Raw genomic sequence first — 13,678 nt, 5'->3', positions numbered from 1 at the left:
CAAGACCAATCACATGCTCATAGAAACAGAATACGGCTCCCTTGAATTCTTCTTGTGGACAGTGTGAACCAGTACGGTTAAAGTGTCAGACTCGGATCTGGGAGACCACAGCTCAAATTCGCTCTCTGCCATGGAAGCCGGCTGGGTGACATTGAGCCTACCATCCCATCTCACCCAAGCTTCCTTCACAGGGTTGCTGTAAGGAGAAGAGAAGGATGAAAGCTGCTTTGGGGAGAAAGGTAAAAGTAGGATCAGAGGAAGTTCTAGTAGCAGTTGTTACTGTGGCTGTTTGCCCAGCCAGGGGATCTGCCTGAGGACAGAGGTCTGACAGAGTTGAGACGTGGCGATTTTAGTGGGCAGGGGAATTACTATTATTAGCAATTGTAAAACAAATAACATTTTTTTCATTCTTCCAAGAACTGGTGAATCTGAACAGGGGATTTGATAAATATGAATCTGCCCTCTCATGTGAAGACTTGCACTGCAGCCCTAAGCCTTGTATGGTTGCCAATCCCCAGCTGGGGCCTGGAGTTCTCCCAGAATTACCACTGACCTCCAAATGATAGCCATCAGATCCCATTCTATTTACCTATAAACAACTTTCCCTATAAGTAGAAAGTTCAGTAAACTCTGGACAAAGCACCACATTCAGGCATATGCGTAGTCTTGGGAACTAGGGATACTCAGTTAATAGAGTAGCTTCAGGAAATAGATGGTTGTTTGGTGTGTCATTCTGTGTATCCATCTGACTGAGAGTGTATAGCAACCCGGCAGTGAATGCTGACATCTGAAAATGAGGAGGAAAATGAACCTATAAAGCTAAGAAATGCTCTTATACTCAGCAATGTTCTCCGAAACTGAAATCGCCATCAGCCTCTTCTTTCTTTTTCTGGAGAGCATTCCATTGTTCTCCCGTATACAGAAATTTAACCACTGAGTCGGCCCCATTTCAGCCTTCCAAATGTTGCAACGTAGCAGAAATTGAGTAGTGATGTTTCCCTGGATCAGTCTCACTCACTGCCTGCCTGTGGAAGGTTGGATGTTAGAGTACTGCCTCATGCAAAAGACTCCCTGTATACATAAAACAGGGTGCCAGCTAGAAAGCCAGCCAGCACCATTTTTCTCTGACTTTCTTGTTTTCGACAGACAAATTTGGAACAGTCCAGGAAAAGCATTAACACTTCGTTCTGTGGCACATACAAACCAGAACATTCTCAGCTGGTTTTAAGAAATTCGGTGCTAGTTCCTGTTACTATACCATTCCACATCCTTGTTTAAAACCATGCACAGCTAAAATGCACATTTAAAACACAAAATATGTATCATGTTTCTATTTCCTGGGGGGGGGCAGGCTAGACTTCAGAAGAACTGCATCCAGGAATTTCTGTTGCTCCTTCCTCTTTGAAATGGCTGAAGGCAGCCTGACCCAAAGAATCCCCTGGCAGAATCACCTTTATCCGAAGATAATTTATGAAAGCAGCAAAAGGAAAAAAAGAGTTGCCAATCTTGTAAGTTTGCACATTCTACATTAGAACCTGCGTTATACTGAACTGTACCATTGGTTCATCTAGCCTGGCTTTCCACAAAATTTTTGGCCGAACAGATATTTTCCAAAATTTGCTGTCTAAGATCCTTTAACTATAAATACCAGGAAGTGAACCCACAGACCTTCTCTAGGCAAGCTATATGCTTTGCAACCAAACTTTGCAACCTTACCTGTGCATCTCTATTTTAGCTTACTCTTGACAGTTAAAGGACAGGTAGAGCTGTCCTTTACATCAGCTGCCGTTTTGACTTAGGCCACACTGACTTTTAGCTGAGTGCCTGTGTGCTATTCCTCTCTATACTATAGCCCACATTCATATAAGTTAGATTTGAAGTGACTTAAAGCAATACAATAACGGTCTGATAAAAACAGCAAATAAGTGATAGCATCCATACCGAAAAACCCCTAAACACCGGAACACTAATTAAAAATAGCATCAGCAGATAAATCCATTACATTGTCCTGACCAAATAAAAAGCAGCACTATAAAAGTTGAGTGCATCATAAAACCAACAGACAGGAGTCAGACAATATCAGATAAAAGTTCACAAAATTTTCCACTAAAACTTGACTGGGGAAGATCACAGGAAGTCCTGGGAGATTAAGAGTGTTTATGCTGCCTAAAAGACAGCAAGTTTTGTGTGAACCAAAGGGACAAGAGCCATGCAGAACTGGGATTGTGGTATGAAATGGAATTGGCAAGACAGAGTGGAAAGGCTGGTAGGACACAACCTCCTATCTCTGGAGCTGGTCCATTTCACTTCTGCTAGTGAGGACACATACTGGCAGCATAATTTGTTGAGAAGCCAATCTAAGCAGCCAACTGACTTCCTCAGTTGTCTGTAGTGTGCCTACAGTCAGTGCGCAGTTTCTGAAAACAGTGTCCCCAGCTCTCTGTCGGATTATGAGCACCACCCAGCCAGCTTTTCAGCATATGGTGCTATTCCTGGTGATCTGAATCCTTCCCAAGATTTGGGAAGATATTTGGAAATCAGATTGTTGATGCTGTAATCGCACCCCACATAAGAATTTAGCCAACTGCCCAAAGAGAATCAAAGAGGCATAAAGGAAGGTCAAAGTATGAAGAGTATGCCTACACAGGCCTCTTCAGACTTGATATGCCAAGTTGCACCTTGCTGAGTATTGTGACCTGGGCATTTTTGCTTCTTTTGGGCTGCCATCCAAACAGCAGAGGGAGCTCGTGCCAGCATGCTTGCCAGGGTGCAATTGAAAAACATGGAAGAAGTCATCAATGAGAATTCTATATGCACAGAACTGGAAAAATTCAAATTTATCCACAACAGTAGATTGGATTGTTGTTTTAGAATTGACTGAAATGGCTAAGTTTACTACTTTGGTTAGAGAAAAATCAACATCTACTTTTGTGTCACAGTGGAAACTTTTTATTGACTTTTTACACAGAAGGGGAAAAAACAGATGGACAATTTGTGGATTTGAAGATTAAAGAATATAGATCTTTGCATATGTGCAACAGAATGAAAAGGGACTAATGATTAGAAGGTGGACAAAAAATAAATTGGTTAGAGGTGAAATAAAATAACATAGTAACAATATCCAATGTAATCCTATATTGTAATGTAAAAGGCTTTGTTCTTTTTCTTATAATCCTTTCTTAACTGTCCTGTATTAAAAATAAAGAATTCTCAGGCTGAGAGAAGGCTTCAATAAGGGTGGCACTTTGAAGAATAAATACTCTAATTGGGGAGCTCCAAGAGATATATTTGGATACATTTCATTAGTGGGGGAGCCTCTCCATTCATATTGCTTACCACCTTATACTTCCCATTATTACATCACAGGAGTGCATTTCAATATTAGACCACTGAAGAAAACCCCAAGAGGGGTTGAAATGCATTCAGTTTTCTGGTTTCTTGTCAAAAACAAAAAAAAGTTTTGAATTTGTACAGTAGTATGTGATATATGTTGATGTTTTAGAGCTTTTTAGGTGCACATATAGTGAAAGAAATGTTTGCATTTTAATATTTAATGTGTATGATGACAACATACTATTGAAGAGGTCAGTTTTAACTCAAATATCCAGATATGCTGCTAGTCCAGTAATGACTATATGAGACTTTCTGTCCAAGCAATATACTTAATATTGATCACTACTAAAATTCTCTTTTCTTTTTCAATGTCAGAACTGAACATACTCATGGGATGCAGCAGTTTGCAGTCCTTCCCTCCAGTACACTTGTAATTTTGCTTATGGAAAACTAGGGTATTTATACTTTTACATTTTATAATTATGCAAAGTAGTACAATTCTCATGGTTTGCACCAGTTGGCAAACTCTGCAGGTAACAAGAAGTCCCTCTTCGGTCCTGAGATCGCTGAGGTACAAGTCCCCTTTGAGTGCTCCACAGATGGACCTTGTGATGTTGTCAATGGACCAGAAACAGTCTGGCCTGTTGGCTCATTCTCCCCCGCCCCAGGAAATATCTGTGAAGAAACTAATCCCATTGCAGATGCCCTGCCTAGGGGCAGTTAGGATAGACTCAGCAGTAGGGAAACCTTTGCAGTCCAGCCCAGGATGTCCAAAGGGTGTGGAGGCAGTCAGCAAGCCTGGGTGGAAGAACAATGGCTCTCTGGGCCCAGGGATTTTTTTTTTTTAGGTAGAGGAGAAGAGGACAGAGGTTAGCTCAAGGACCAGGTATGGAGCTGGGGCTATAAAAAGGGAGGAAGGCAGAAGTAGGTTGCAGTATTGTGGCTCTTTTCTTATGTATAACCCTGAAGTGAGTGAAGTGAGCCACACCTTCAGGGTCTGTATTGATAGATAAAACAATCTGCATAAGGAGATAGTGATTGGGCTCATGATCTCAAGACCCCATGGACTCCAGGTATGATGTGTGTGTTTCATTGTCTTTAGTCCAGCTACGGTTTCCCATTACACTTGTGTATGTTTCAGTATTCCATAATACACGTTTCATTTTGAGCTTCATGTTTTCCCGATGGTTAGACACCTCAAAGAGCAGCTTGGTCGGGTCACCTTTATTGTACTGGAGAGGAGTGGTGTGCCCATAATATGATTGTTTATATAGAAATACACCTGCTGGGAGAACATGTTGTCATGCCACTTGGGATGCTGGGCTTCATATAGGAACAAGCCAAGAAAGAGAATACCACTGCTGCTCCCCAAGGCAGCTCTGTGCCTGTCAGTTCCCAGAAACCAAGATGGCTTTATTAAAACAAAACCTGGACACACTGAAACTTCACAGATACCATGTTGCTTTTAATGAACTTTATTACAGTGGTTATAGCCCTACACAGGTAGGGAAATGTGTGACCCACTTTTCAGATTCTAGGAAAACCATGTACTTAGTTAAGATGCCTGTAGTGAAATTCGACCTTAATTCACTGAAACATATCAGTGCCATCCTTAGAAAGAAATTAGACCCTTCGAATCCCATGATTTGAATGGGTATAACTCTGTAATTACTCCATAAATTACATGTACCAGCAAGTATGACCTTGACATCATCCTAGTTTACCTTTCAGCTGACCCTCAATTCCCTCCCTGTCAAAATGTGTAAAGCTGCCTGAAGTAACCAACAGCTCTTCAGAAGTTCTGTGATTTCACACAAATTTCCTACGTTGCTTTTTCTTTCCTTAAAAAAAATAGCTAATAAACATGCTGAGAAAAAAAAAACCACTGGTAATTTCATGTCACTACCTCCTTTTTGACACTGAAAGGATGGGTGCTCTTCAGAAAGCTGTCCATTGTATCCAGCGGCAATAGCCCTGGCTTGACAGCATGCTGTTAATCTGTCAGAGGAGCACAAGGAGGCATGCAGAGAGGAGCTTGTTAATTGTAAAGGCTGGCAGAGTGCAGGATGTGCTGAGGGAGGCAAGGATGCTGAGAACTTTGCCGCAGATGTGAGTGCCTGTCGGACTTACTGTGATTGAAGTCCTCATTTACACAGGGGTCAAGCTCCATTGCTGGATGGCTTTGATATCATTGCTCAGAGTTAACTCAAATGCTGAGGCAGACGGCTTTGTGCTTCTCAAGTATTTGTTGAGAAAAAATGTATGCCGCCTCTCCAGGAGCCTTCCCAAGACAGCTTACAAAATAAAAACAAAACATTAAAAATGCTTAATTAAAGTCCAAACACAGCATAAAAATATAGGCCATCAAAACATAGACTACTGAGCAGCTTAGAATAAGTTTCCAGGCTAAAACCCCACCAAAATGCTGTTAAAAGACCAACTCCTGCTTAATTAAAGGCATCAATTTTCCTATTCACTTATACCCCACTTTTCTTCCCTATGGGGATTCCTCCTCTATTTTATCCTCATAGTAACTTTGTGAGGCAGCTTAGGCTGAGAGGGTGGGACTGGCCCAAGGTCACACAGCAAACTTCCATGGGAGAGTAGGGAACTGAACTTTGATCTCATAGACCCTGGTCTTATTCTCTAGCCACTATGCCACTTTGGTACTACAGGCTACCTTTGTAATGTATGCGTTGAAGCTTGTGGCACCTTTTGCACCTGTAGAATTAGCATATAAACTTTCCTGGTCAAACATATAACCCATGAAGGTCATGACTGGGTCACTCTCTCTCTACATAATGTACCTCACAGGGTTGTTGAGAAGATAAAATGGTAGAGGAAGAATGCTGATGTAAGCCATTATGCATTTCCATTGGGCAGACAAGTGGGTTACAAGCCTCTAATTAAAATAAAGACTACTAAGGAAATGACTTGGCTAATTGGCATCTAGGTTTGCCTGAATTTCTTGTGTTAGTCTAAAATAAAATGGAATCCTGTTACACCTCAAAGACTAACAAATTTATTGTAGCACAAGTTTGCATTTAACAGAAACAATTGTATGCATGAAGAGAACCTAGCATGTGTTTATGCATATGTATACTGATAAAGGTCTTGATAGGCAGCTTCTGTATCTATCCTTTATGGCTCACAAAATCCACAAGTAGGGACACTCAAGGCTAATAAACAGTGGGATTTTCTATATTCTTATTGTCCTTGCTGATTTGTTCCTCTTGCTTCAGGGTTTTTTCCTGTTCTGCTTGTGTGTCTTGCTCCCTCTAGTGGTCAATTCAATATTACATCACTTTATGCCTGGCATATCTCTGCAGATTTAAACTTTCAATTTTTATGCTAGACACAAAGCAGTGTAATATTGCATTCAGCAAAACATGTGTGGAATGGGGGTGGGGGAGGAAACAAATCCTGAAGCAGCAGGAACACATGTGGGGAAAATGAGAACATGGAAAAGCTTTGTGATTCTGGGAAATTGGAAATACTTTAAAATCCTCCTTTATATGTTTTTAAATTCCCTTTTAAATTCCACTTTATTTATAAGTTTATAAGTTTTTATGCAAACCGGTTTTCAAAATGTAAAAGGGGAATTTAAAATCTCCCAAAGTAACCTGCACTGTCTCTTCCTGTGCAGGCATTGGATAAACATGAAAATGACAACAGAGTGTGTATGTGTGTGTGGGGAGATAAAGTTACAAGGGTGGAGGAAACTGACCAACCAAATGGGTTATAGAATGGGGAAGACAATAGTCTGAGTGGAGCAGGAAAGAAGGTGACGGTGTGTGTCTGTGGGGGTGAAGGGAGTTTCCCTCTGCCACATGCTTCCAACATGTAAGTGTCAGGTTTTAAAGTGTTGACCCTGATGTAGGTAGTGAAATCCATGATCCAAGCATGAAGAAATGAGAAGGTTCTGGAACTAGGGCTGCCAACTGCCGGGGGGGGGGTATCCCATCCCTTTAAACTAGGCTTAATAAGTTATTACTTACTAAGCCATATTATTCACCTCTATACCACAAGAAGCTTCACCTGCCCATTCTACATATTAAGAGGCAGGACACTTTTCTCCAGGCCTGTTGGTAAACATGCACATATCTAGGAGAAGTCCTAAGTATGCAGAAAAAAATCTTACAGCTTCTATTAAAGAACCATACGAATGGTGAAAGCTATTGATATGGTATGTCTACTTTATGAAACATTCACCCAATGATTCACTCATGACCTGATTTGGTGGTGCTCTTCATCTGAGAGTTGTCACAACACCCAGTAGGAGAAAGTGCAGCATCACCTACTGGTTCAGGTGAATACCAGAAGGAACAAGTTTACTTGACTGTAAAGTTTTAGCATTGGTACAACAGCAATGTAAGTTATGTGTCCATTAACAGCTAACTGATGACTGATAGTGGAGGTCAAGGGAACAATAGTTTGCAAAGGGACAATTACTTGAATAGCTATTTCTAGTCCCCTGGTCACAATCCTTTACATGCCGTCAGCAGAACCGTTGAGATTTGAGCGAACCTCTGAGCAGACTCCCTGTCTTAATGGCATTTGCTCTGGCTGATTGAATGGAGCTCATTACCAGGCCTAAAAATACCCAGAAAACCATTATATTCGATGTGACGCAAAGGCATTTGTCATGAGCCAACCTTTCAGCCAATGCACCATTGACCAATAGGGTAGATTCTGCTTATTTGATTAAATGCTGAGATGGCTTAGAGAAGCTGGAATGCAACCAATATTATGCATAACTTATCACACCCTTGTAATAGTGGTAAATTGATCCAGGATACGCACAAGATTTATACTCAGTTTAGCATACAAGCATGATCTCAGAAGGATGAGGGGTGGAAGAAAGTGTTTTATTTGCTTTTACCAATTCTTATTCCGCATATAACAGGGTTTTAAAGAATATTAGTCAATATTAAATTATTTTAGGGCTATGCAGATATCTTGGCTAGGGCATAGGAGAGTTACAATTATACACAATGGCTTTGCTTTATTGCCTATGCAGGAAATACATATGAAAAAAAGCCTATGAATACATAAAGTGGGATCTACATTTACAAAGCCCATAAAGGGTTCATTTGTGCATTCATAGGTTCTTCCAGAATTTGTGCCTGGGGAGGGGCTGGGGGTGAGGACAGAAAGGCAAAGGCACTATCTTGCTCCCTTACACAAATGTATTTGTTGTTTCTCCATATAATGTTTGTATGATCCTATTTAGTGTCCTGGGAGTCTTCTAAATTCTTACATAAAGTCACATCTGGTTAGGGATGCTAGCCTCCAGGTGGTACTCAGGGATCCCTCGTAATTACAGCTCCCCTCCAGACTACATGAATCAGTTCCCCTGGAGAAAATACATGTTTAAAGGGTGGACAACAGGGCACTGTAGTCTACTTAGGTCCCTGTCCTCTCCAGACTCCATCCTGAAATCTCCAGGCGTTCCCAACCTGGATCTGGCCTCCCCTCATCCTCTGCCGGTGATCAGGGGAGACTGGCTACTCTGCAGCAGATCGTGTGGAGTGACCCCATGTTTATATTCCAGTGCTCGTCTTGCTTTCTTTCTGGGGAACCCCCCCCCCACCTCCCCCTAATATCTTTTTTTCAAACAATAGGAACCGGTTTCAAGATTACTTGTTTCTGGGGAGGACTCCCTTTTTTATAAACATTGCTTTGCACATCGTAGTTGCTAGAGTGGAAGTGGGCTGGAGATGATCGGTATGCTTTGTATGCTTCTTTTTAATTTGTAGATGTATGTGTGAGCAAAAGTTTAGCAGCAAGTTTGCAGCAGCTAGTGTGGCATTCACAGCACAGCTTCTGACAGCCAACTTCAAAGAGTTTTGTGTTCTTTAGCCTCTTTCCGTGACTGCTGTTTACGCCCTCATAGTAAAACGACACTTGAGGTGTCAGTTCATGACTAGTTTCTAAATAACCCCCTCTCCCACCATCATAGGCATAAAGGGCTCCAGGAGTGGGCCTTCTAAACTCTTTCCACTTCAGTGGTTTCCTCACCCCAAATTTCTGCCTCTTAAATTGCTTTCACCCCCATGTGAGGAAACTGTGCGGACACTTGTAATCTGAAATTGGTAGAACAAACACACGGTTACATAACATGCCGTTTTGCCATGAAACTGGGAAAACCGGTTTCATGTCCTCTTCTTACTTGACAGGGGGGTTGGTTTTCAGCATAGAAATAAATGATCTGCTGCCTTGAATGAACATTAGTAACATTTATCATTTGTGGGGCAACCTTGCCAAAGCCAACAGAACAGCCTTGTCTTAATATTTAGATTTCCCACCATTTTTCAAATATGTTCACGTGTGCTGTGCTGACTATATGACTACATTTTGACTATATGTCCCTTTTCTTCCCACAAATTATCAGCCGTTTCCTGCTAGAGCATTCCAGTTCAGCCATCACCCCAGAGGGTTTTTCCCACTCATAGTCTGGCCACTTCTGTTCTCCACATCTTTAAATGGCCACCGGATGTTTTTCTCCTCGTTAAAACAACATCTGAATTCTGATTTGCCCTTCCTCTTTTCAAGCCCTTCTGCTACTTTGCCTGAGTGGATTTTCCGAGTCAGTGCTTTCATATTCTATGAAATTTAAATCGAAGTGGTTATTCTGGGACCATAATCCAGAAGAATGCCACTCCAAGTTCACTGACCAAATTCATGCTCATTGGGCATGATCTGGGACCCCTGTATCTATGGGATCGCCTTCTCCTCCATGCCCTTCCTGAGAGAACTAAGATCAAAATCAAAACCTGTTCAGGGTCTCTGGGCCTAAGGAAGTAAAATTGTCCTGGACTATGGCCAGGGTTTTTTCAGTCTTGGCACCAACCTGGTGGAACACTCTGCCTAGTGAGATCAGAGCCCTCCTGGACAATTGTAGAGGGCCTATATGACAGAGCTGTTCTGCTGTGCTTACAGGTGAGGCCAGGAATTCAACATAAACAAAATACTAGCCTCTCTATCTGAAATGCCATCTGAAAACTTAAGAACTATTAGAATAACTCTGCTTTAACACCATGCCCCTCCCCTCAGAATGTTTTTAATTTATTTAATGAATTTTTAAAACCTACTGGAGGGACTGCAGAAAGGAGCTCTTCCACCAAGCATTTGGTTGAGGTTGACCGGAACCAATAACACCACTGGCCCCCTGAACCTCCCTCCTAGGAATCCATATACCTGAACTGTACCCTGGACCTGTTTGATTGTTGTTCTGTTAAATAGTTATTCTCTATTGTTGTTGTTGTTATTACTATTGCTGTATTTTACTTCATGAGTTTGATGTATTGTTCTTTATGTTCCATGTGAACTATATACAAATACAATAAATAAATAAAACAATAAAATAATTTTCCTGTGGATCCAAGCTAGGTTTTTAAAATAAATATTGCTTCAGTTTCTTACAATGGTCAACATTACTTTTTAATTTAGCTGTGTTGATAAATCTGTGCCAGATTTATTTAAGAATTCAAGGAAAAGGTATTACCTGACATCAATCCCGACTATGTCACAAAAATGTCTGTTATACCTTCCTTCCCTTTGATGGGTGACAGAATTGAGCTGTTCCCCTCTGTTGAGCTCATTTACTGATTAAATAAATTAGATGAAGGATATGCTAGGCAGAATGATTACTTAGGTAGTTTTATGAGTCCCCCCCCCCTCTGTGTTTTTAGTCCTCTTAAAGCAGGTTCTTACAACTTTATTATTGTCAACTCTAAAACTGAATTATGCATGTATGGTTTTCTGTATTCATCTCCAATTAGCTGGCTGGGGTCAAGGCAAAATTGTCTCGTGTGTAATACATTTTCTGTACTTATGTGTGGTCACACACTACTCGTCTTGATTTAACTATACTGCAGCTGATAGAAGCCTTTTTTGAGTCTTCTGTGATTTCTCTTCAGATTTCTTCAGTCCAAATAGATGATCCATGCTGCAGGCTAATTCAGTTTACGCTGTGTAATCTGCCTTCAGTCTCAGTGAGTAAAGTGAACTATGAATAATGTAAATAATAAAAAGAAGCATGGAATAGAGGAATCATTTCAGAGAAGGGGTGTAAGATCAGTGATTATCTTGATCTTGGATTTTTGTGTTTTTTACACTTTTTATGACCTGCAGTCTCAAACCCAGAGGGAAATGGTGTGGGCATTCTTATGGCCAATTAAACTCAGTCACAATTGTATAGGTCATGTATTGCGATGATGATGATGATGTTATACATTAAGGATTGGAGGAGGTAGAAAGACCTGGAAGTATGGTTTATAGTTTCATTTTCAGCAGTGGGAATAACAGCTGGGGGGCAGGGAAGAGTATATTGTTTTCCCCTTGTAATGGAAAAAGTTGGAGAATTCGGGAAGCGCTAAAAGAAGCCCCTATGAAATATTTTATTTCTTTAGAATGAGTGACGTGTATAATGCCTGGGTTTACTGTAGACATTAGAATGTCATTTTTCTGTTTATTATTATTATTACTGTTACTTTTCATTCATTATAATCATGTATTATTCTGTTTAGTTCTATGTGAACTGCCCTGAGCCTTAAGGGAGGGCAGCATACAAATAGAATGAATGAATGAATGAATGAATGAATGAATGGGATTTTTGCTATTGGGATTTAATGACTGCTTCAGTTTGGTGTAGTGGTTAGGAGTGCGGACTTGTAATCTGGCATGCCAGGTTCGATTCTGCACTCCCCCACATGCAACCAGCTGGGTGACCTTGGGCTCGCCATGGCACTGATAAACCTGTTCTGACCGGGCAGTGATATCAGCGCTCTCTCAGCCTCACCCACCCCACAGGGTGTCTGTTGTGGGGAGAGGAATGGGAAGGCGACTGTAAGCCGCTTTGAGCCTCCTTCGGGTAGGGAAAAGCGGCATATAAGAACCAACTCTTCTTCTTCTTCTTCAAAAGGATGCTGATTGAACTTTTTCTATGGAAGAGTTTGGATCAAGATTCCCATGGCAATCAGTGTCAGATTGCAGTCGAAGTGACCAACATTTATTTTTCAGTGTACCAAGCAAGGAGAACAGGTAGCTGCTCCAGACATTTCCTTCCCAGTCCTTTTCATCCTCCCCTTCATCTGTAATAAGGCAAATGACCTTGTTTGGGTTAGTAGGGCAAACAGTGGAGGGAAACATTTGAAAGTAAAAACTAGGGGGGAGAGGCGGAAGCGACTAGATCATGGCAATAGATTGCTGTGATGTTATCTAGGAACTGCTGATCCCCTCCGGTCCTCTGGTAGGACCGTCAAAATTGTGTACTTTTCTATCCATGTGGCATTCAAAGATTCTTTGACTATTTTTCTGTGACTTTCTTTTCAAAAAAAGAGAGAAGGTATTAAAGACTTCAGGGAAAGATCACAGCAAAGCAGCAAGGGAAAACTCGGAAAGTAGATGATTAGGGGATAACTTCATATTGATGTTTGAAAACCAGAGCAAAGTCTCCATATGAAAGCTACCACTGTGCTAACAGATTACAGAGGTAATAGATTATCTTTTGGAAGCTAGAGTTGCCCGGTTCCTGCTGCTGACTGGAGATTGGCCTGTTGCTAGCCCTTCCTGATGCCTCTCAGCTGTGCAAGAGGAAAAAAGGGGGGAGGGTGGCCAGTTGGTGGTAGCAGTGATGCGATGACTTCACTTCTGGAGTAACTGGAAATGATGTCATCATATTAGTGCTCCAGCATTTGGCCAAAACTCTGTGGTTGAACTGTAGAGTTTTCACTGTGTGCTAGAGCAGTGGTCCCCAACCTTTTTGAGGATGGGGACCGGCAGCAGCAGGGAGGGCGATTGCCTGACTGTGCATGCCATGCACATGTGCGAAAGTGCCGCACATACGCGATTTCGGCCGTGCATGTGCAATGCGCATGTGTGGCCCTGCTTCCCTCTCCCCCCTCCCACAGTAAGAAGCTTGCCGGGCCGCAAGCTTGCGGCCTGGGAAGTTTTTTAATGCGGGGGTGGGGTGGAGAGAGGGAACCGCGGCATAGCTGTCCCAAACTGGATAGCCCAGGCTAGCCCAATCTCATCAGGTTTTGGAAGCTAAGCAGGGTCAGCCCTAGCTAGTATTTGGATGGGAGATTGCCAAGTAATACCAGAGTCATGAAGGAGCCTCTTGTGGCGCAGAGTGATAAGCAGCATAAATGCTGTCTGAAGCTCTGCCCATGAGGCTGGGAGTTCAATCCCAGCAGCCGGCTCAAGGTTGACTCAGCCTTCCATCCTTCCGAGGTCGGTAAAATGAGTACCCAGCTTGCTGGGGGGTAAACGGTCATGACTGGGGAAGGCACTGGCAAACCACCCCGTATTGAGTCTGCCATGGAAACGCTAGAGGGCGTCA

The 13,678-nt window shown here is 42.0% G+C and overlaps 1 long non-coding RNA gene across 1 annotated transcript; it reads left to right on the top strand.

Annotated features, from left to right (window-relative positions):
- Nucleotides 1-68: 68 nt before the first annotated feature.
- LOC143839683 (uncharacterized) lies at nt 69-11,761 on the top strand. Its single transcript, XR_013231820.1, has 3 exons — nt 69-239; nt 3,709-3,788; nt 11,256-11,761. It is a non-coding gene; the product is annotated as an uncharacterized LOC143839683 (long non-coding RNA).
- The last annotated feature ends 1,917 nt before the right edge of the window (nt 11,762-13,678 follow it).

This window comes from Paroedura picta, chromosome 6, assembly GCF_049243985.1.
Source record: "Paroedura picta isolate Pp20150507F chromosome 6, Ppicta_v3.0, whole genome shotgun sequence".
Lineage (NCBI taxonomy): Eukaryota > Metazoa > Chordata > Lepidosauria > Squamata > Gekkonidae > Paroedura > Paroedura picta.
Note: the sequence above shows the minus strand (reverse complement) of the source record. Positions and strands in the feature narration are given on the sequence as shown.